Source organism: Myotis yumanensis, unplaced genomic scaffold (assembly GCF_028538775.1).
Source record: "Myotis yumanensis isolate MYYU_CA2020_CCGP unplaced genomic scaffold, mMyoYum1.0.hap1 SCAF_9, whole genome shotgun sequence".
Taxonomy (NCBI): Eukaryota; Metazoa; Chordata; class Mammalia; order Chiroptera; family Vespertilionidae; genus Myotis; species Myotis yumanensis.
In genome coordinates, this window is record NW_027223760.1 from 11,935,193 (window position 1) to 11,959,717 (window position 24,525).

Sequence of the window (24,525 nt, forward strand, 5' to 3'; positions counted from 1 at the left end):
CCAGCTTCTGGCTGAGAGGCGCTCCCCCTGTGCCAGCAACTGACCACCAGGGGCCAGTTCCTGTGTTTAGCGTCTACCCTCTGGTGGTCAGTGTGCATCATAGTGACCAGTCATTTCGTCATTCAGTTGTTTTGCATATTAGCCTTTTATTATGCAGGATTAGTCCATGTTGTTTTGCATATCAATAATTCATTTTTATTGCTGAATAGTATTCCATTAATAATGGATATATCAGTATATTTCAACACTGATGGCTATTTGAGTTGTTCCAATTTTTGACTTACAAATAAAGCTATTATGAATATTTATGTACAAGTCTGTTTATGGAAATATACTTCTATTTCTCTTGGTAAATACCTGAAAGTGGAATGGCTGGGTCATACAGTAGGTGTCTGTTTAACCTTAAAAAAAAACTATTTTCCAAGTAACTCCTTTGTCACTAATATAATTCTGTATGTTTCCATTTATAGTATCTTACCTAACAATTTGGCCTGCTGCCTCTGCCAATTTAAAAATAATATTGAGGTCTTGCCAAGACAGTGAAACTGCATTGTGAGACTGAATGTGTGACCAACACACCTTGTGATGAGTCTGAAATGCCCGATGATAGACTTTTTTATTTTATTTTATGTTTTCACTAGAGGCGCTGTGCACAAAATTGTGCACGGGCAGGGAGTCCCTCAGCTTGGCGTGCACCCTCTCCAATCCAGGACATCCCTCTTGCAATCCGGGACCACTGGCTCCTAACTGATCAAGGGCCTGCCTGCCCGATTGCTCCTACCCATTCTACCTGCCGTCCTGATCGCCCCTAACTGCCCTTCCCTGCTGGCCTGATTACTCCTAACTGCCTTTGCCTCATTCCCTGCCACCCTGGCTTTTTCTGGAAGATGTCCGGTCTGATTAGCATATTACACTTTTATTAGTATAATTTCTTTATTTGTAATCAATGACGATACATTTTAAGCAAATAAAGTAACCGTATTATTTCTATTCATTTATTCAGAGTTCAACTCTAAAATATTAAGAACTACTCCTTGCTAAGAGTCTGATGAAGGGAAGGGTATTTCTATTAATGGGCACATCCTGTGTGTTGTGCTCTCTGCCGGGTGCTTTGCTTCCAAAAGAGAAATTGTTCATTAGTGTGTCACAGTTTGTAAACTCTTTTGTATGCATTAGGTTTCAATTGCCCTTTGCAGTGTAGACAGATGAAGATACATTTTTATTTTGTTTGTTTTGCAAGTTTATGAAAAGAGTACAAATGATGCTGTTTTATGTAAGTTTTATTTGGAACCTGAGAGTTTTTGGATCCATCACCAGAAGCTGCTACCCAGCCCTTCTATGGCATGGGAGGGCTCTTTCTTTATAGACTGTGCACCTCTGGACTTGCTCTGAAGCACAAGGTGTTCTATCCACCAAACAGTCGTGTGCTTTTAAGTATTTTTCTACACGTTAGGTTTATTGGCAGCTACTTGATAACTTCCCAAATGTGTTTTCATGCCCAGATAGCTTAAATACAAGTTTCTATCAGTGATCTGTGCTACTGATATAGAGTCAGTGTTGCTTACTTTTCAAAACAATGTTTTGACCAATGATATTACTCCCTTCTTCCCCAACAGTGGGCAGAATAGGCATATTAATCTCCTTTTAAGGTGAGTAAAAACAAGATCAGAAAGGGCTAAGAGCTGTCACCTAGAGCCCAGGTCTCCAGCTCCCAGTTTTGGACTTTCTAGAAGACCATCCATGCTCCTCTTTCCCCGAATGTTACCCCCTTCTCTGACCCTTATCATCACCAGCAACACTTGCAATTCTTCTGGACAATAAACCCAGCTGCTCAATGGTACACTTGACCTTCACACAGTCAGAATCTTTAGATGGTTCCCTAAGTACAGCTGAAAATATAAGAAATTACATGAAATGATAGCAAAGTAGGCAACTGACAAAAGTTGTTTCTCCCTTTCTGTATTTTAGGACCCCAAAAATTATTTCATAGATTTATTGAACACTAGAGGTTCAGTGCATGAAATTTGCACATGAGGGATCCCCTCAGCCCAGCCTGCACCCTCTCCAATCCGGGACCACTTGGAGGATGTCTGACTCACAATATGGGACCACTGGCTCCTAACTGCTCATCTGCCTGCCTGCCTGCCTGATCAGCCCTAACTGCCCCCCCTGCTGGCCAAGTCACCCACAACTGCCCCTCCTGCCAGCCTAGTTGCCCCCAACTGCTCTTCCCCTGTCGCTGGTCGAGCCTAACTGCCCCTGGCCTGGTCACCACTTACTGCCCCCCGCCCCCCGCCCCCCCCCCCCCCGCCTTGTGCCGGCCTGGTCGCCCACAGCTGGCACCCCCACCCCCCCACCGTGGGTCTGGTTGCCCCATGCACCATGCTGCTTGGTTGTTTGGTCAGCCCTCACTAAATCCCTGTGGGCCTGGTCACCACATGCAGCCTGCTTCTGGATCATTTGGTTGCCCCTCACTAATCCCCCTGCCACCCTAGTTGCCTCACACAGCCTGTTTGGTCACCTGTTCAGTTGCGATGGTTGCTTAGGCTTTTATATATATAGAAGATTCTACAGTGGTACACAACCTGGCAAGTCTCTTAATGTACATCCCGAGTACCTGCCTAAATCTTAAGCACAGAGTAAAGGTAAACATATGGTTTTTTCTGTATAGAGCCATCTGTTATGGGGCTGGCATATGTGAAGGCAGGGCCCAAGTGAGGAATAGGTGAGTTAGTGCAGAAGGGTGGGTCCAGATGAGGACGTGTTAGCCGTGGGTGTTAATCGTGGTCATCTGTGATGGTAGCAAGAACACAAGCATCCTGAAGAGTGGAGAGAGGAAGGCTCAGGCCCCCTCTGCATCTGAAGCAGGACAGGATGAGTGCGTGAATGTGAGTTCACAGTAGATCTGCAGAGTGTCTAACTGAGTGGGTCTTCCAGCCCTGGCTTTCCTCCAGTAACTGGCTGTTGGCCCTTGGGGCCCAATGGTATAGTCCTAAATATAGTCACCATATGTCATGCTATGGAATGTTCTACGTAACCACTTTAAAAAAAGAGACAGTTTCTCCTTTTGTTGTGTCAACAATCATAGATGTAAGTTGGGGTTTATTTTTCTCCTCTCCAAATGGCACTCAAATATTTGCTGAGTCCCTATATATTGGACTGGGATGTAGGCTCTGGACTGACAAATAGCTGTCCCGTGAGTCTTTCAATATCAGATGTGATTTCTTCTTTTTTGACAGATGAAGAACTCCTATTAGAAGGAACTGTCATAAAAGCCTTGCAAGGCCGACAGAACACCAGCGCTGAGCTGACCATTGAGCCAGAGAGGGCATCCTCTATCAAAAGTAGCGACACTTGCTCATTTCTTATGAGTGAGCTGCTAGACTCTAATAAATTCCTGAATGAATCTCCAGAGTGAACCCCATCCTCAGGCATATTAATAAAGCACTAGTGGCTCAGTGCATGAAATTCGTGTTTGTGTGTGGGGGGGGATGCGGGGGGTTGTCCCTCAGCCTGGCATGCATCCTCTCCAATCTGGGACACCTCGGGGGATGTCGGACATACCTCTCACAATCCGGGACCCCTGGCTCCTAACCACTCACCTGCCTGCCTGCCTGATTGCCTCTAACTGCTTCTGCCTGCCCGCCTGATAGCACCCTAACTGCTCCCCTGCCAGCCCAATTGATGTCTAACTGCTGCCCTGACAGCCTGAGTGCCCCCAGCTGCCCCCCCCCCCGCCCCCCCACCGGCCCAATTGCCCCCAGCTGCCCTCTGCTATAGCGACCCGCCTCCTCCACTGGGATCTGCCTACTTTACTTGAGGTGGCGGAGATGCCCATACTGGCCTCTTCCGCACCATGTGGAGCAATGGGACCCCTAGGCCTCACCACATGGAGTGGCCACTGGGCACCGCCTGCGTGGTGCATGTGGCCATCTTGTGGTGGCCATCTTGTGATGATGTCGCATGCAAGGACGTGAGGACCACCTAGGCCAGGGGTGGGCAACCCCTGACACGGATGCCATGTTTGGCTGAACCATATATTTGGCAGCAAGAAACGCAAGAAGAGGGAGTGGAAGTCTCAGGAGGAGGAATTGTTCCTAAAAACGTAAGTAATTGGGAACACTTAGAGTTCTTATCTAAAATGAGGAAATAATGAATAGTTATAATGAGTTATAATAATGAGTAACTTTTGCTGGCACGTGAGACCCTCTGTTATAAGCTCCCATTTACAATTTTTTTCTTAATATCGACTTTTTTATTTTACAGATAAATTCAGTGTGGGTACATCTTAGATAAATAAATAACTTTACATAACAAGTTATCGTAAAGACCATAGACATGGATTGACGAGAGAGGGGAAGAGCAATTTCTATGCCTCTGCCTTAACTCTGCCTTCCTAGATCCGACTAGTGTTTTGGTTTCATCCACATACACTTGTGAATCTTTGTTCTCAGTGATGAATTTTGTTAAGTCTCATAATAGGAGTAGCCTGACGGATGAAAGTAGTAGCTCGTGCATATCTCTGAAGGTCACAAAATATAAACCTGATGTAATTTCTCTGTCATCAGTGATGCAGCAGCAAAAGTCCCACTGATAATATCAAACGGAGTCATAAAGTTTTCTGTTGGACTAGCAGTGTACATGTATACATTAAAAAATAAATGTATTTTTCATCATCATATACTGTGTTTTTGTCGCTCAAATGAATTTTATTATTTCTTCAAATTTCTTTTTTTTAAATATATTGATTTTTTACAGGGAGGAAGGGAGAGGGATAGAGAGTTAGAAACATCGATGAGTGAGAAACCTCGATCAGCTGCCTCCTGCACACCCCCCACTGGGGATGTGCCTGCAACCGAGGCACATGCCCTTGACCGGAATCGAACCCAGGACCCTTTGGTCCACAGGCCATCGCTCTAGCCACTGAGCCAAATCGGTCAGGTCTCTTCAAGTTTCTTCACATATGTACACCTTAAGAGATATCAAGTAGGCCTAACATGTTCTCAAAAAATTAGGGTTGGCACGCAGAAGAATTTTGAGTCAGAGATTTTGTTGGTTTTGGCATGCACTCACAAAAAGGCTGCCCACCCCTGACCTAGGCTTTTATTGGTATAGTTAATAAAGCATGTATTTGAAATGTATCAATTCATAGCTAACTCTAGCCTTGAGGTAAGGAATTATAGTGTAAATAGTCAACTGTTTATATGCAAATAACAAGGGCCATAGGCAAGACAAACAGGGCTGAAGCTGGAATCCCTGGGGAAGCCAATACTTCCTCAAGCAGCAGTGTTGTCCAAGCAGGTGAAGAGGTCTTCTCTCCCTTGTTTCCCCAAGACACTCAGTTCCTGAGAACTGGCAGACACCTCCTCTCCCAGGGGTATAGGCTATTCAGGTGCTCTGTCCCCCTGGCTCACCAGTTATTTATAACATATTTAACCTATCTGTACAGGATCATTCACTTTCGCCCCTCTCAACAAATCTTGGGGTTGTCAGAATATTTGGGTCCCTGAGCCTATTTGCCCCCCAAGCTTTTAAGATCATACACAAATGTGTGCCCTGTCCTGGTGTAGCAGGATCTTCACCCTTAAAAGCTAGTGTAAAATTCTCAGTAGGTTTTGGTATTTTTTTTTTAAATTAAACTCCCAGCCCAGCTGGTGTGGCTCAGTTGATTCAATGTTGTATCGTTTACCAGGAGTCTATGGTTGGATTACTGGTCAGGGCACATGTCAGGGTAGTAGGGGACCATCTCTCTTTCCCTTCTTCTCTCTGAAATCAATAAAAATAATAAAGAATCAAAAGTCTTTTGTAAAACAAACCACAACAGAAACCCCTCTAACCTGTTGGATAGCTACCAGGGAATTGCTGAAGATACAGGGTAAAGAAAAATGTGTTAGCAGTAACTATCCAACTTCCTTCTGTATCCAACACAGATCCTTGGCTGCATGACACCAAGTGATAATGGTTCCTCCACTCTTGCAAAGAGAGGAGAGCCATTACAAAATCACATTAAGTCATGAGATTTAAATGCCTGTGTAAGTAAAAGAAATTCTGAGTGAACAAGATTTAATAATTGACCTAAATGACCACAGATAAATGCTGCTGGCTTAACAATATGAGATGGAGAGAACCAAGATGGCGGCGTAGGGAGCGGACCTGTGTGTGCTGCTCTCTCACAGCATCATTGAAACTATCAACTATGAAGTAAACAACCGCCACTCAGAACCATGGGGAAGTTGGCCCAGTGGGAGATCTACAACTGGAGGAAAAGAAAGAAGCGCAGTGAGACTGAGTGGGAGCTACGGAAGCACCAAAACCAGAGGTACGCAGTCACACGCCACGCGGGCTGCAAATGGATTCTCGGTTTTTTACGAACCCTCGAATCCTCTGGGCTTGCTCGGGGCGGGTCTCTGAGGCCCCAGATGCCACAGGGAGAGGCGGCCAAGGCCTTGCAGTGGTCGGAGAGCGAGGGAAGCTCTGACACGCGGCTGCTCACTGGCACTGAGGGACAAGAAGTCCTGGTGTCCCGGGGAGGCGAGGGGTGGGGAGACGCAGCCATCGCTATTTCCTCCACGCTGGCGACTCCCTGTGACCCCGCCCTACCCTCAGGGCTGTGCCAGAGGCACAAGAGGGAATGACTGTGCTTTTATAAACTCTCAAATCCACTGAGCTGGTTCAGGCGGGTCTCTGAGGCCCCAGGCCCCAAGGCGAGAGACAGCACGGCCTTCCAGCGGTCAGAAAGCGAGGGAGGCTCTGGCGCTCGGCTGCTCGCCGGCACTGGGGGACTCAAAGTCCTGGAGTCCTGGATAGGCAATGGGCCGCTGAGTCTCCGCCCCGGCGACTCCCTGTGACCCCGCCCTACGCAATTTACATTCCCATCTGGGCTGTGCCAGACTCACAAGTAGAAACGCCTTTGCTTCTGCAAACTTTCAAATCCACTGAGTGGTTCAGGCGGGATCATGAGGCACCAGACCCTACTGGGAGAGGCAGCACGGCCTTGCAGCCTTCAGAAAGCGAGGGAGACTCTGTTGCACAGCTGCTCGCCGGCACTGGGGGACACAAAGCCCTGGCAGAGATTCAAGGGGCCGCGGAGACTCAGCCAGTGCTATTTGCTCTGCCATGGCGACTCCCTGAGTCTCAGCCCTAATCAATTTACATCCCCATCCAAGCTGTGCCAGGTGCACAAAAAGACCCACCTGCGCTTTTGCAGCCTATCCCAACAAATTGCAGACTTCAACTGCTCGCAGCCATTGGAGACACACTCAAGAAGCAGACCCAGGAGAACCAGGATGGCGGCATAAGGAAGAGACCTGTGCGTGCTACCTCACACAACAACATCGAAACTACCAAATATCAGACAAACACCTATCATAGAGAACCATGGGAAAGTTGGCTCAGTGGAAGCTCTACAACTGGAAGGAGAGAAAGAACATTGAGACTGAGTAGGATGTGACACCAAGTACAGAGCCCAACCCAACAAACTGCAGATCTCAACTCCTCGCATAGAAAGAAGCGCATTGAGACTGAGTAGGATGTGCAGAGGCACCAAGTACAGAGCCCATCCCAGCAGGCTGCAGATTTCAGCTCCTTGCATCTGGGAGGGACGAAATCGGGGGGCAGAGTCGGGTCCGGGGCCGGCCAGGGCTGGGCCTGACTCGGCCGGCACTGTGGAACTGCTGTACCAGCAAGTGCACAAACATGCCCACTGGTCCCAGTCTCTTGTGGGGCGCTGGGGGACAGCAGACAGGCAGTCTGTGCACTTGGTGGAGGGCAGGAGTGCTGGATGTTCAACCACCAGGAACGCCTGGAGATTTTGTCTGGTGGGGAGCCGCCGGCAGGGGACAGAGGGCCAAACTTCCTGTTTCCCTGGTAAGGCTGGGATGGCCCCGGTGAGGTCGGGATGGCCCCGGTGAGGTTGAAACGGTCCCGGTGTGGTAGGGATTACCCCGGTGAGGTTGAAACAGCCCCCGTGAGGTAGGGACAACCCCGGTCAGGTTGAAACAGCCCCGGTGTGGTAGGGACAACCCCGGTCAAGTTGAAACGGCCCCCGTGAGGTAGTGACGACCCCGGTGAGGTTGAAACGGCCCCTGCGAGGTGGGGACGACCCTGGTCAGGTCGAAACGGCCCCGGTGTGGTAGGGACAACCCCGGTCAGGTTGAAACGGCCCCGGTGTGGTAGGGACAACCCTGGTCAGGTTGAAACAGCCCCGGTGTGGTAGGGACAACCCCAGTGAGGTTGAAACGGCGCCCGTGAGGTAGGGACGACCCCGGTGAGGTTGAAACAGCCCCCGTGAGGTAGGGACGACCCCAGTCAGGTCGAAACAGCCCCGGTGAGGTAGGGACGACCCCGGTGAGGTTGAAACGGCCCCCGTGAGGTAGGGACGACCCCGGTCAGGTCAAAACGGCCCCGGTGTGGTAGGGACAACCCCGGTCAGGTTGAAACAGCCCCGGTGTGGTAGGGACAACCCCGGTGAGGTTGAAACGGCCCCCACGAGGTAGGGACGGCCCCGGTCAGGTCGAAACGGCCCCGGTGTGGTAGGGACAACCCCGGTCAGGTTGAAACAGCCCCGGTGTGGTAGGAACAACCCCGGTGAGGTTGAAACGGCCCCCGTGAGGTAGGGACGACCCCGGTGAGGTTGAAACGGCCCCCACGAGGTAGGGACAGCCCCGGTCAGGTCGAAACGGCCCCGGTGTGGTAGGGACAACCCCGGTCAGATTGAAACGGCCCTGGTGAAGTCGGGACGGCCCCGGTGAGATTGAAATGGCCCCCGTGAGGTAGGAACGACCCCGGTGAGGTTGAAACAGCCCCCGTGAGGTAGGGACGACCCCGGTCTGGTAGGGACAACCCCGGTCAGGTCGAAACGGCCCCGGTGTGGTAGGGACAACCCCGGTCAGGTTGAAACGGCCCCCGTGAGGTAGGGACGACCCTGGTGAGGTTGAAACAGCCCCCGTGAGGTAGGGACGGCCCCAGTGAGGTTGAAACGGCCCTGGTGAGGCTCAGACGGCCCTGGTGAGGTTGAGACTACTCCAGTGAGGTTGGGACAAATAAAGGGGACCAGTATGGACTGATGAACAGGGGTAGATACAGAAGCAGAGCAACACTGAACAGAATGTTAAACTACAGTGGGAAGCCTGGGGAGGGTTGGGGGGGGGATTAAGAGACCAACTGAAGGACTTATATGCATGCATATAAGATTAACCAATGGACAAAAGACACGGGGCGGGGGGTAGGGGCCGGGGGAATGTCAAGCGGGGGAAAAAGGAGACATATGTAATACTCTTTGTAATACTTTAAGAAATAAAAATTATTAAAATAAAATAAAAAACAAAACAAAACAAAAAGACATAATTTGTAATATATAAATCTGTAACTTAAGCTGGTAAAGTAAGACAATGAAAGGTTATAATAATGAAAAAAAAAAAAAAACAATATGAGATGAAGAGTGGTACCAACCACACACAGGACAATAGCACAGCATCCCCCAGTGGAGCAGTGGGAATGGGAAACAGCCCAGCATGTTTTGTGGCAGGAGAAAGCAGGAGAAATGCAGATTTCATATTTATGTGTCTTTTTCTAGGAGGGCCTATGCTGGAGAAAGTGGCCGCCTTGGCTAAGGGATACATTTAGACCTCTCAACGCCACATATAAGCACAGAAGCTATACAACAAGGATTGTCTAATGAGGATGAGATTTTCAATATGAATAAAGGGTAAATAAATAGGGACAATTTGAAATTCTTATCTGAAGTGGTTCGGTGGGGTTCTAGGCAGAGTGTAAGGGCCTCCAGTTCCTATGTGGTTAATTAGTTTGCTGATGTTGTTCTCTTGATGCCTGCCTAAGTTGCCTCCCAAAGTTCCTTACTGAGAATGAAAGCAAGTGTTTTTCTCTGGGTTGACCAGTGAGCCAGCAAATACATAGTGTGCTTAAGGCACAGCCTGGGAATGGGGATCAGTGCGGTGTGGGGAATCCAGGAGGTGAGGAGAAACAAATGGGACCGTCCTAGAGACTCATTTCCTGTCCCCTTTCAGTAGCTCACCAGATCGCTAGCTCAGCAGGTACCAGCACGTAATGGAAAAAGAGCCCCCTGTTCTGATGAGATAATTTTTTTTCATCCAACAGCTTTCATGGTGGTGGTATAGATGTCCCTGCCTCACCTTGCCTATAAGCGTGATGCATTCCATGCAGGCTCCCTCTCCACAGGACCTGTAGCCATGGGACACATGGTCCAACTAAGTCTGGCCTAATCCCCTTCTATGGAAACACAGGGATTGAGTAAATTCTGTTTTGTTCTTTTAAATTGCTTAAAAGATATGTGAAAAATATGAGAGAGAAGAGAAAGAAGAGGGAGAAAGAAACATCAACATGAGAGCAAAACATTGATTGCATGGCCCCAGCCACGTATTGAGCCTGCAACCCAGGCGTTTGCCCTGACCAGGAATCCAACATACAACCTTTAGAGTACAGGAGAACATACAAGACTCAGAGCCACTCTGGCCAGGGCTCTGATATTTTGATTGGAAGTCCCTCCTCCCCCAAATAACCCACACTATATTGACACATGTGTCCTCTTTGCATGCTGGGTTTGAGGAATTTTATACCCACAAAAATCTATAGGATGTTAGCGTGGCTGATATTATACGGAGCAAGACTTAGAGCATGGAGTCAAGTCCCCAATCATTATAAGGGCATCATTCGTTAATATAAGAGCTCAAAGGGTCTCAAGTCTGTCTCACTGAACCCCTGTATCACAGTGTATTGGGCGTTAATTCCTCCTCATATGAACCTGTCTATATCTTCTTATGGATTTGCGTGTATATACATAGACTCCAGAAAGACACACAAAGACTGGTGATGTTAGGTGTTTTGGGTGAAGAAGTTGGATGGCTGTTGGATAGAAGTGGAAGAGTGACTTCTGTACTCTTTGCATTTTTCTTATTTAAAAATTTTGGTAAAATGCCCATACTATAATATTGACCATCTTAACCCTTTTAATAACTATATTTTATGTTGATTTCAGAGAGGAATGGAGAGGGAGAGATAGAAACATCAGTGAAGAGAGAATCAGTGATCAGCTGCCTCCTGCACACACCCTAGTGGGGATTGAGCCCACAACCCACGCATGTGCCTTCACTGGGCATTGAACTGAGACCTCCTGATTCATAGACTTTCAACCACTGAGCCACACTGACCCGGCCCATCTTAACAATCTTTTAGTGTACACGTCTGTGACATTGAGTACATTCACAGTGTTGTGCAATGATCACCACCATCCATCTCCAGAACATTTTCATCTTGCAAAACCGAAACTCTACCCATGCCTGCTCTCCAGCCCCTGGCAACCACCACTCTCCTTTCTAGTCCTGTGAATTCGACCACTCTGACACCTTATACAAATGGGATCATACGGTATTTGCCGTTTTGTCTTTGACTTTCTTCACATAGCATAGTGTCCTCCAAGTTCATATTGTAGCAAGTGGGAGCACTGAATAATATTCCAGTGTATATACCATATTTTGTTTATTCTGTCCTCCCTTGTTACCTTTGCTTCTACCTTTTTGCTATTGTGAAGAATGTTGCTATGAATATGGGGGTACCAATATCTCTTCAAGATCCTTGTATCTTTACATTTTTAAAGCATTTGAATGTGCTGCTTATTTGAAAAAAAAAAAAACCCACAATAAATTATAAGTCCAGAGTAAAATACAAATCAATAGGAATGAAAGTTGTATTTTTTTCACCCACATCCTCTTCAGAAGCCTCTAGGCAGCCCTTGAGCCTCCCAAGGATCATTTTACTTGGGGGTCAGGGTGGAGCCTGGAAGTACAAAAAGGGTCTGTCTCCCCCCCCCCCACCCTTGTAGGGTAACAGCTGGGGACCCTAAGGGGCCTGCACTGAGGGTCCAGTGCTGCATTGTCCTTGCCTGCCTGCTGCCCACCCCCCTGCCAGACCATTGGCTTGGACACATTCCTGTGCGCTGCCTGCTGCACTGCCAGTGACTCAAGGCCCAGGAAACCTGGGAATGCCTGGCCTTGCCCTGGAGTCCTGCAGCTGCTGGTTTTCTCATTTAGAAACTGCTTTGCTTCCTCTGCTCCAAACAGCCCCAGCGTTGGAGGGAAAGAGGTTTAGAACAGAAACCAAGGCTTCCCACAATTGGTTCTGACAGTTTTATCTCCCCCATAAGTCAAGGCAGGTAGATATTCCCCCTTTACCCAGTGGTCTTGTTATAACATCTATCACAATGTATCAGGTCACCTTCTAAAAACCTTTCAATGCATATCACTGCAGACTTTATCCAAGTGTCTATGCGCCTTTCATAATCTGGCTGCTGGCTTCCTATTGTACCTGGTCCGCTCCACTCTGCACCTCACCCCATTGAACATTTCAGTTCTCCAGCTACGAGAAGCGCCTTCGGCTCCTCTACTGCCCCGGGCACTCCCCCACCGAGCACCTTTGCACTTGGCTGGGCACTAAGCCTGTCCTGCTCTCCGTGGCTGGTGCCTCTCAGATGTCATCTTCTTGGAGACCCTTCCCTCCCACACGTCCAGTAAGCCCTCCAGTCACTCCAGTCACCACCCGCCCGCCTCACCTCACTCTGCCTGTCATGACTTTCACCTAATTTATAACCCAGGGTTACCTTGTTGGTGTGTGTCACCCGACTTCTGTACGGCTCTGCTCTGCAGCGGGGGTGGGGCTGGGGTGGGAGTAGGCGGGTGGTGGGAGCGCTGAGGGGACCCGCGCTGGGATGACCCCGCGCGGACCAGCGCTTGACGGCACGGCCAAAGGATTACATCTTTAGTGGTCATTTCTCAGAGTCAGGAAATGGAAACATTTCTAAAAATTCAGCAGTTAGTGCTAACTCCCTAGCACTCCATAGTCTGTTTTGGGAAGAATGAATCTGCAGGCGAAGAATCCCGGAGTGGGCGGGGCCAAGGAGAGGTCAGGTGCCGAGCTGGCCCCGCCCCTCGCACAGCCTGGCGCAGGCGCAGTGCCGCTGGCGACTCAAGGGTCTGCATGGAACCCTTCAAGGTGGAAGGCGGGAGTCCGTGCCCTTTGCGAATCCGACCGCCAGTAAGAAAACCATGGCGGTTTGGGAGCTGAGCCCAGGGTGGAGGGAGGATGGAGACACGGCTTCCGGGCGACGGGGCGCCCCGGAGTCCAGCCTCGGCACCTCAGCCGCCTCAGGTCCTCTGAGCGGGGCCCTTGCTCGCAGGCACTGATTTTCGAGAGAGAACTTTCCACAGCAGCTCAGGTGGCCTCCTCGTTCTTCTCGAATGTTAGGATTTCAGACAAAACTGGTTCATGAAATGACCCCTCCGCAGGTGCCTTGGGGAAGAGGCGGGAAGGGACGGTTTTGTTTTCCCGGCTGACATTTCACTTAAATGTCCGGGGACCACCCACAGCGTCCTCGGGTGCTCCCAGCCTGGCCTCCCCGCTGCAGGGCCGCCCGGCTCCCGTGCCTTCATGGAGGGTCCTGCTCTTCAGCCAGGGATGCCCACGGAGCCCAAGGCCTGAGACCAGAGCAGCTTTCCCCGAAATCTCCAATGAAGGGGCCCAGGTGCACACTCCCAGCTCCACCGCAGGAAGCACTGAACTCAGGGTAACAGGCTGCCATTTGCAGGGCTTACAGAACGCCTGCGGATGCCTCCCTACACCCTGCCTCTGGGTCCGGTTTTATTGTGATTACTCTTGTTATTAGATAAAGAAACGTAAACTCAGGAGGGTGAAGGGACTTACTTAAGGTTCCTGACAATACCGGTGGAAGTTCGAGGTCACACCCAAATTTAATGATGTTAAAGCCCCATGTCATTTTATGCTGCCCCTTAATTTAAGAAATGTTCACAGGAAGAATCTTGCTTGCATTTACTATGATGTGGTTTTAAGATATGTATGCTTGACAAAATTTCTCATGCGTTATAACCCAAAGGATGCTTTATCATCACTCCCAAACTGCCTATTCAGAACTCCCTTCAGTTCCCAGAAAAAATGTTTAAACATTCTTTATTTTTATTTTTTTAAAATATATTTTATTGATTTTTTACAGAGAGGAAGGGAGAGAAATAGAGAGTTAGAAACATCGATGAGAGAGAAACATCGATCAGCTGCCTCCTGTACATCCCCCACTGGGGATGTGCCCGCAACCCAGGGACATGCCCTTGACCGGAATCGAACCTGGGACCTTTCAGTCCGCAGGCCAACGCTCTATCCACTGAGCCAAACCGGTTTTGGCTGTTTAAACATTCTTTAATGCATTGCAGAAACATTATTCCATTTAAGTGCTGTCCAATTTTACTTTCACAGAGCCCCAGAAGTATAGTTAATTACCAGGTATGTGCCTCAATTCAACCATCATTCTTTTTTCATGGACCATTTCATTATTATTAGCCATGACTTTTTAAAAAAATCTTTATTGTTGAAAGTATATCCTCCTTTTCCCCCCATTGACCCCTTTCAGTCCTCCCCCGCCCCCACCTCAGGCCTTTACCACACTATTGTCTCTGTCCATGGGTTATGCATATACCCATGCAAGTTCTTTGGTTGATGTCTTCCCACCTACCCAATCTCTCATGGACCATTTTGATTCCTCTGAATGAATGAGTGAAGCTTAGATTTCCCAAACTTTTCATGTTATAATTATGTCTTCATAAGCTTCTCTGATTGACTTCATGAGCTGGCTTTTTATTGACCTTGCTGCCTATTCTTACCCATGTTCCTTTCCTCATTGACTTCACCTCTACTGAATCTGAGAACTCTCCTCAGATATGACTCAGGTAGACCACCTTCACTTGTGTCCCCTGCTCACCACCTTCTTCAATCCTGTCACTGAAAAGATGATCAGCAGACATTAATTTGCAGACGCCAATCTACCTCTTTCAAGCCTGTAGCGATTTCACACAGCCATTCAGATGTTACAGGTACTGGAAAGATCAGGAAACAGTTACTTGGTATCTGTTGTAATACATTTTTTCCCCTCTCAATTGGACATTAAGACCTATTCATTGCATAAGCTTTAGGTTTTGAGATTTTCACAACATAAAGCCCATCACTGATAGAGTAATGAAGGAAATGTTCCACATGTTAATATATAGTTGAGAAAAGAGAGCATTGTAGATTTATTTTTTTTAATTCAGGGCCTTAATTATTAGTGATTATTTGTACCTTTATATTTTTGGCAAGTACACATGATTAAACTCTTTATAAATTCAGAAAATGAATAATGTCTTAAAATCAAGGAAAGCCCTAAGGCATCAGAGAGATTTTTTTTTTTTCAGTATCATGAAGGAAAATGGTTGCCAGCAAGCAGTGTGGCCAGGTTATCCAAGGAGACAACTGTCTCTGCTCCCCAGGGACCAGCTTCGGAAGCTTCCTTGTTGTCCAGAGCTGCTTCACTGATTCACTGTACAGGCTGGCTTTCCCTGCAGCAGTCAGCATTTAAAAATTTGTCTTCAGCCCTGCTTGTCAGCAGTCAGCTTCAGTTGGATAAAGTAATTTCATTTTCATATTTGCTCATTTCATTCATTCACTCAATCAACAGACTATCAATCTCCTATCATATGCCAAGAACTGTGTTAGGTTCTGGAGATGAAAAAATAAGATAATGGTTCCTTCTAGCACTTGAAGAGCTTACAAACTAGTGATAGAGGAAGATGTACCAATAACTCAATAAAAATAATGCTTTGACTTTATTTGTATTATTGGAATTTTATAAATCCATTCATATACACAAAGTGCTCACATAACCATGCTGGTATGTTCTGCAACTTTTAAGTGAAATGATGTAAAACAAAAACAATTTTACCATATAGATTAATTAATAAGATAAGAGTTAAGTTCCTGTGGACATTAGGACACAACAAAATGATGTTGAATTTGAGGACCTGCGGTACATTAAAAATTGAAATACACCTTTAAGGAAAGTCTAGGGATATGAGAAATCCACATGAATGTGTAAGTTATTTAGAGAGTTAACACTGAAGATTTGCATTCTGAAAACAGCTTTGAATCTTAGATGCAGATGACCTTTGTTTTAGTTGCTTATAAAATTTATGCAGAGGTACCTTCTAACAGGGGTTAGTAACTTGGGGAGGGGAGTGCTGCAAATTAAGATCCTATTGGTGGGAGGTCCATTTTTTCTGTTCTTCATGCTATAGTCTGAAACAGGAGCTACAGGATGGGATGACTAAAACAATTTACTGCCTCTGGGTACCCATAACCCTATATTGGCATAGGCATGGCTTTCTAAGTTGTTCCATCATCATTTTCACCACCAGGGTTCAGTGCAACTTTTCAGTTAGCCAGGGCCCCTAGAAATGGTGCCGAAAAGTACTGTGGCTTAAAATATAATACTTATAGTTTACTATGAACTTATTGCTTAAAATGTATCCTATTTAATATTCACAATCACTATGAAATTCATAAATTTCAGGTGTATTAAAAATAGGTCTCTGTGTCAGATTTGTGGTATTCTTTTGTTTAGATGAAATCTTTATTGTTCAGATTATTACAGTTGTTCCTCTTTTTTCCCCCCATAGCTCTCCTCCACCCAGTTCCCACCCCACCCTCTTCCCCTTCCTGTACCCCCACACCCCTTTCTCCCCAAGATTTGTCAGTCCACTCTCTTTCTATGCCCTTGGTTCTATTATATGCACCAGTTTACGCTGTTCATCAGATTTTTTATTCACTTGATTTTTAGATTCACTTATTGATAGATATGTATTTGCTGTTCATAATTTTTATCTTTTCCTTTTTCTTCTTCTTCCTCTTCTTAAAGAATACCTTTCAGTATTTCATATAATACTGGTTTGGTGGTGATGAACTCCTTTAGCTTTTTCTTATCTGTGAAGCTCTTTATCTGACCTTCAATTCTGAATGTTAGCTTTGCTGGATAAAGTAATCTTGGTTGTATGTTCTTGGCATTCATCACTTTGAATATTTCTTGCCACTCCCTTCTGGCCTGCATAGCTTCTGTTGAGAAATCAGCTGACAGTCGTATGGGTATCCCCCTTGTAGGTGACTGGCTGTTTTTCTCTTTCTGCTTTTAAGATTCTCTCTTTGTCTTTTGCCCTTGGCATTTTAATTATGATGTGTCTTGGTGTGTCCTTGTTGGATTCCTTTTATTTGGGGTTCTCTGTGCATCCTGGACTTGTAAGTCTATTTCTTTCACCAGGTAGGGGAAGTTTTCTGTCATTATTTCTTCAAATAGGTTTTCAATATCTTGCTCTCTCTCATCTTCTGGCACCACTATAATTCGGATGTTGGTACGCTTGAAGCTGTCCCAGAGGCTCCTTACACTATCTTCGTATTTTTGGATTCTTTTTGCTTTTCTGGCTGGGTATTTTTTAAAAAATATATTTTATTGATTTTTTTACAGAGAGGAAGGGAGAGAGATAGAGAGTCAGAAACATCGATGAGAGAGAAACATCGATCAGCTGCCTCCTGCACACCCCCCACCGGGGATGTGTCCGCAACCCAGGTACATGCCCTCAACCAGAATTGATCCTGGGACCTTTCAGTCCGCAGGCTGACGTTCTATCCACTGAGCCAAACTAGTTTTGGCTGGTTCGGTATTTTTTCCTTCTTTGTATTTCAAATCTTTGACTTGATTCTTGGGATCCTCTTGTCTGCTGTTGGATCTTTGTATATTATTCTTTATTTCAGTCAGTGTATGCTTAATTTCTAGTTGGTCTTTTTTCATATCCTCTTACTAAATTTATCGGCGGTTTCTAGAAAATTCTTGACAAACCTTAATACTATGGTTTTGAACTCTATATCCAGTCGTTGGCTTTCCTACATTTCTGTCATTTGTGACCTGTTTCTTTGTCTCCACATTTTGGCTGCTTCCCTGTGTTGATAGAGTGGCTTTGTGTGCTAGGTGTCCTATAGGGACCAGTGGCTCAGCTTCCCCAATTACCTGAGGTGGACACTGTTGTTGCTGCCCCTTTGTGAGCTTTGTGCACAGTCTTGTTGTAGTTATGCCTTGATTGTTGTAGGTATCACTGGGAGGAATTGACCTCCAGACCAATTGGCTGTGAGAATCAGCTGTGTCTGCAGTGGGAGAACTTCTGTGCTGAAGACACCCTTCTGGGGCAAGACTTGCTTCAGTGGGGCTTTGGTGCTCATTGAGTCTGCCCCCTGAGTGTGTCCCTTATGGATCTGAGGAGTTGTAATCTGGATGGTCTCACTCTGACCACTGGGTACACTGGCTCTTGGATCTAAGGTAGTTCTAATTTAGCCTCTGCCTGAGGCTACCCGACAGGAGCTATGAAGATATCTGCAGATTCCCCTTCCTTGTTTGGGGTTTGGAGGTGCCCAGATGAGTCCCTGCTGTGAAGCAATGCAAGCTGCTGTGGGGCCTTGGGCCTTCTCTTGGAAGTTCTGGGTCTGTCTGTCCCAGCTACAGTTGTTAGGTAATGTTCAGATTGCAAAGGGCCAGGGCATTCATATGCAAAAGCCTCTGCAGCAGCTTGGGTGGGGTGGGGTCTCAGGGAAACAACAGGGTGGAGCAAGCAGCTATGGCTGATCCTCAGCCCTGCGCTAAGGCCCGCCCCCCCACCCCCCTCTGTGTCCCGGTAATTGCTGCAGGCACCCCTGAGAGAAAGCTGCCCTCGAGTTCTGAGTTCTGCCTGCTGCCAGACAGTCCAGGTTCTCCCTGTATGAGTCTAGGTCCCCAGAGACTCACCTGGAACTGGAGTTCAGAGCAGTAGGGGGCTTGTGACTCCCTCCTTGCCGTGTGTGCCTCTGTACCTCTGCACTTTACCTCCGTACCTCCTCTGAGTCTCAGTGTGCTTTTCTCTTTTTTTCAAGTTGTAGTATTTCCACTCAGCCAGCTTTCCTGTGGTTCTAGATGATGTCCTTTTGTCTTTTAGTTGTTTTTTGAATTTGTTGTGGGAGGCAGCAATTTCCAGTGTTTACCTATGCCAGCATCTTGGTTTCTCCAGATTTGTGATATTCTTATGTCTATGTCTTTTGTCCTATGGTTCATCTTGGCATCAGACATAGGACAGTTCAACATGAGGCCCTTGACCTAAACAGCTCCCAGTGCTAACTAAGAACTGGCAATTTACTACATTGTTTTCAGTGATTGTTCAAAAGGAATCATCGAGGTAAACTTTGTGGATTTTCTTTGGCTAACTCCGTGGTTGTCAAACTGCAGCTCACGAGCCACATGCGGCTCTTTTGCCCCTTGAGTGTGGCTCTTCCACAAAATACCACGTGTGGGTGTGCATTTACAGTGTGATTGAAACTTTGTGGCCCATGCGCAAAAGTCGATTTTGGGCCTGGGCGAGTCTATTTTGAAGAAGTACTGTTGATATTTGGTTCTGTTGACTAATTAGTTTGCTGACCAATGAACTAACTAGACTCCTTTCAACATTGAAATTCTAGACTTTAGAGACAAGAATAGACCTGGGTTGTGGGGAGGAGATGTGAGAGGCCTGTAAGTGGAAGTATCTGAGTATTGGACTGCCAGCTAGAATTAATAATAATTTCATAGACTTGGGTGATGGTGTCCATAATTTTCTCCAGTATTTGTATGGCACTTATAAAAACAATTGTTTATATCTAGTAATGCATCTGCAAGTCTTCTTTGATTTTGAAGCCGCAGAACACCTCAACTGATAGCTGGGATTGTTGGAATTTAGTTTTTATTTCTAATAAGAAAACATTTTGAAGTCTACATTGAGACTCTGGGAAGGACCTTTACTTCAAAATCCTTACAGCTTCAGGATCTTTCTGACCTTGAAGAAAGGGAAAAGGAAGGTATTGTGGTTGCATCACTTCAGAAGCAAAGCTGAAGTTCTGTGCTTTACAGGTGGTGTCATTCTGAGTGCAGGAATCTCGGAGTTGGCATGGCCGAGGAGCGTTTGGGTAAGCTGGAGGAGGGTCTGTTTCTGGAATGTGTTTGGGTAGTAGGGACCTCTCTTTTTTTCTTTGATTTAAAACTCATCTTTTCGGATACATCATCAAGTTCTCCCCTTGTTAAACCACTAACCCTCTGAGCAGAATTTTTCTGCCTTTCAACACTGGTTTTTTGCTTGCTTGTTTTTTTTTTTTTAATTTTAAGCAATACCTGAATGAACCATTAACTTTAAAATTTTAGAGATGACTTCTTGCTAGGATGCTTGGAGGAGGGAAATTTTCGTTAAGGTTTTGCTTCAAATACTGATCTCGTGTAGCCTTCCATTAAAATTACCTTCCAAAGATTTAAATAAACTCTCATGAAAATATTCAATCCTTTGCCTCTTATAGATGGGCTTGAGGAGAAAGAGTGAAATGTAAATAGGATATTCTGATCAGTACTGAGTTTTTTCCCTAAAATCTATAGCACTTTGGCTTAGGGTTTTAAGTCAGAGGCAGGGCTGTTTGTGGATGGAGTGGATTAACTGCTGCCCTGGCCTGCTTGGGTTGCATAAGTTCCTCCCCCCGCCCTCCCCCATCCCCTGCAATACCCTCGAGATCTCTTGGCATCAAAGGGTCAGGAGGGGGACACCTTTGAGGCCTCCCCTGCCTTCCTCTCCAAGCTGGAAAGGGAGACAAGGAGGGAGGCCCTGATGAGATATATGCCACAGTACAGAGCCGCCTGGGTTACCTATAGTACCCCCCACACCCCCATCCTATCCCAACCTCACTGCATGCCCTATAGTGGTCCCTTCATGGGCTCAGTCTCTTCTAGGCTCCTTGGAGACATAGCTCCCTTGACTGACCATGCTAAACCCATTGTTAGTTCTGGTCACATAGGGAGAGATAAAAAAAAGTCTGAAGTTGATCCAGAGGGACCTCAGCAATTCCGATGGGCCTTCTACCTGCACAAATTTCTGCAGGCCTGCACCTCCTGCCTGGCCCCAGCACCTCCCCACTCAGCTCTCCCTTTTTCCTTGCCTGCACTCCCATTGGAGGGGCCAGCAGGGGCAGACCACTCATGCAGCCCCCAGCTCCAGCTCTGTCTGTGCCCCACATGGTAGATGCCCATGTGCTGGACCCACGGGGAGAGGTGCTCTGCTCCAGGCACCTAGGCAACAGCCGGGGCAAGTGGGCTTTTGCCCAGGCTGAGGTGGTGCCCAAGATGGGGCTAAGCTTGCCCAAGGGTAGTAGCCAGAGGAAGCCCCCCACCCTCACCCCATCCCCAGCCCCAATCAGGTAAATGTGTAGATGTGGGTATGCTTTGGAAGTGAAAACTTTCTAGGGGTGGTTTAACATATTCCAAAAGCACATAAGGAAATGTGATAGGTGGATTTGAGTCCTGATGTACTGTCAGCGGAAGTTATTCTGATACTAGTAGCCCATCCTGCGATATCGTGTGCAGTAGTCCACCTGCTGCTGCTGCTGCGGGCGCCGGGGGGAACCGAGGTGCACCACAGGGAGCTGCGAAGCTTCCACAAGAGGCTGAATCGAGCCACCAGCGCTCACAGGAGCCGGGAGGGACTCACGCCAATTCTGCGGGAGGCCAGAGGGAGCCTTGCTGCTTCCACCGGATGCGGGCCCACAGTCTCCTCTCCAGGCTTGTGCTCCATTGCAGAGGCTGCCAGCGAGCCCTGTCCTTGTCTGTGTCCGCTCTGGCTCCAGGGGGCCGGCCCAAGTCCAGCACGACGGCTTGCCAGCCCTCCTGTCTCTGTCTCCATATTAGCTCAGGCCTCACCTGTGCGCACAACCTCCTGGTGTATGGTCATGACATGTTATGGTGTCCTGGCCTAATTTGCATATTTCCTCTCTCTCTCTCTCTCTCTCTCTCTCTCTCTCTCTCTCTCTCTATATATATATATATATATATATATATATATATATCCCATGTAATAAAAATCTACTATGCAAATTGTCTCCTTGACCAGAAGTTCAACCAGGGGGTGGGGCCGGCTGGCTACCTGCCATAACCTACTTTTAGTTAAAAAGTTTTAATTTCAAACCATTCTTTGTGGTTACTTCAAGTCAGCATGGCTTAGTTTGTTGAACTTTGTCCCATGCATCAGGAGGTGAGGGCAAATGCCCGGTTTCAAATTCAATTCTAGTAGGAGGGCTGGCCGTAGGCATCTAGACTCTCTCTCTCTCTCTCTCTGTCTCTCTCTCTCTCTCTGTCTCTGTGAAATCCAGAACTAAAAAAAATAATCAAGCATTTTTATTAAACACACAACAAAAATCCCTTCCTAACTGTTGGCCAGCTATCAAGGAGTTGCTGGAGATAACGAAGAATGTGTGAGCAGTAACTGCCTACGACTTCCCTCCTCAGGACTGTATTTCTGGAAACGTACTGGTGGGGCCACTGCTCCATTCACTTGTCCTGCCTCAGCCTCTGTGGACCCCACTGCGGGTCATGTGTGTGTTCCTCCGCTCCCTCCAGCTCAGCCCAGCACCAAACCTACCTACTTACTTCTGTGTCCAACACAGATCCTTTGACGCATGATTCCAAGTGAATGTACTGGTTCCTCTACTCCTGCAAAGAGAGGAGAGTCATTACTACATCACATTAAGTCAGTGAGAGTTAAATGCCTGAGTGAGTGAAAGAAATTCTGAGTGAATAAGATTTAATAATAGACCTAAATGACCACAGATAACTGCTGGTGGCTTAGCAATCTGAGATGCAGAATGGTGCCAACCACACAGAGGACAATAGCACAGCGTCCCCTAGTGGAGCAGTGGGACTGGGAAACAGGACAGCATGTTTTGTGGCAGGAGAAACAAGGGAAACGCAGAATTCATATTTATCTGTTTTCTAGGAGGGCTTTTTCTGGAGAAAGCAGCCGCCTTGGCTAAGGGATACGTTTAGACCTCTCAATGCCACATACAAGCAAAACATGGCACAGACACTACATGACAAGGATTGTCTAATGAGGATGAGATTTTCTATAAGAATAAAGGGTAAATGGGGACAATTTGGAATTCTTATCTGAAATGGTTAGGTGGGATTCTAGGCAGAGTGCAAGGGCCTCCAATTCCTATGTGGTTAATTAGTTTTCGGATGCTGTTCTCTTGGTGCCTGCCCAAGTTGCCTCCCAAAGTTCCTTACTGAGAATGAAAGCAAGTGTTTTTCTCTGTGTTGACCAGTGAGCCAGCAAATACATAGTGTGCTTAAGGCACAGCCTGGGAATGGGGATCAGTGAGGTGTGGGGAATCCAGGAGGTGAGGAACAACAAATGGGATCGTCCTGGAGACTCATTTCCTGACCCCTTTCAGTGGCTCACCAGATCGCTAGCTCAGCAGGTACCAGCACATAATGGAAAAATAGTCCCCTTTTCCAATGAGATAATTTCTTTCATCCAACAGCTTTCATGGTGGTGGTATAGATGTCCCTGCCTCACCTTGCCTATAAGCATGATGCATTCCATGCAGGCTCCCTCTCCACAGGACCTGTAGCCATGGGACACATGGTCCAACTAAGTCTGGCCTAATCCTCTTCTATGGAAGCACCGGGAGGTGGCTGAGGTGGGGACCTAGATGATGCACGGCGGAGGGGACAGCAGTCACAGGAGGTAGCTGCTGCCAGCTCCTCCCCTACATTCCCCCCAACCAGGCACTGAGCTCCTGGGGCCATTAGGCAGTGATGGCGAACCTGTTGAGCTCTGTGTGTCAGCATTTTGAAAAACCCTAAATAACTCTGGTGCCATGTCACATATAGAAATTTTTTGATATTTGCAACCATAGTAAAACAAAGATTTATATTTTTGATATTTATTTGATATATTTAAATGCCATTTAACAAAGAAAAATCAACCAAAACAATGAGTTCTTGTGTCATAGGTGCGCCTCACTGCCATAAGGGGCTCCGTGGCTCAGATCCAAATAGTGTGTGTTGTACGTTGACCACAGATGGAGAAGAGGGGAAGATGGTGAGGAAGAGGAGGGGAGGACGAGGAAGAGGCCAACTCAGCCAGTGACTGCAGGGAAAGCAGCTTCAGGAGGCACAGCGCCTACAGGTACCCACCCAGCCCATGGCTGAGGGCTCTTGCCCACCTCCTCTGCCCTCACCCGAGCTCTCCCAAACCCGAACCCCAACCTCCACTCCCCCGACTGAGGAGAAATGTCAGGGCACATCGAGTGACACTCACACACAATAGAAACAAACACAACACAACACAACAGCACACCTACATCTACCAGAGGACAGAGCGAATTGTTCATGGAGGTTGCCTTGTTTCAGTTTGCAGGCCACATACTGGCTCGCTCTTTCTCTGCCCCCAGCCCTCCCATTTTCCTCTTTAATGCTGTTCTCTTGGTGCCTGCCCAAGTTACCTCCCAAAGTTCCTTACTGAGAATGAAAACAAGTGTTTTTCTCTGTGTTGGCCAGTGAGCCGGCAAATACATAGTGTGTTTAAGGCACAGCCTGGGAATGAATCAGGTGAATTATCACATTTGTTTTGGCTTTGCTTGCAGTGTCTCCATGAGGCAGGACCAAAACTTTGGCACATGGATCCATTGCATTCATTTTTTCTCCCCTTGTGTTGGTTTGGTATTTTGGGATGAAAGAAGCCTCTTGTTTTGCAAACCTCTCTGTGTTTCTAATGTGGTTTCCTTTAGGTTTATATTATATATCTGTTCTTTAAA

General features: G+C 47.1%; 1 long non-coding RNA gene across 1 annotated transcript; it reads left to right on the top strand.

The window, feature by feature from the left end:
• The first annotated feature begins 12,993 nt into the window (after nt 1–12,993).
• LOC139016138 (uncharacterized) lies at nt 12,994–23,891 on the top strand. Its single transcript, XR_011472619.1, has 3 exons — nt 12,994–13,065; nt 19,805–19,860; nt 23,791–23,891. It is a non-coding gene; the product is annotated as an uncharacterized lncRNA (long non-coding RNA).
• The last annotated feature ends 634 nt before the right edge of the window (nt 23,892–24,525 follow it).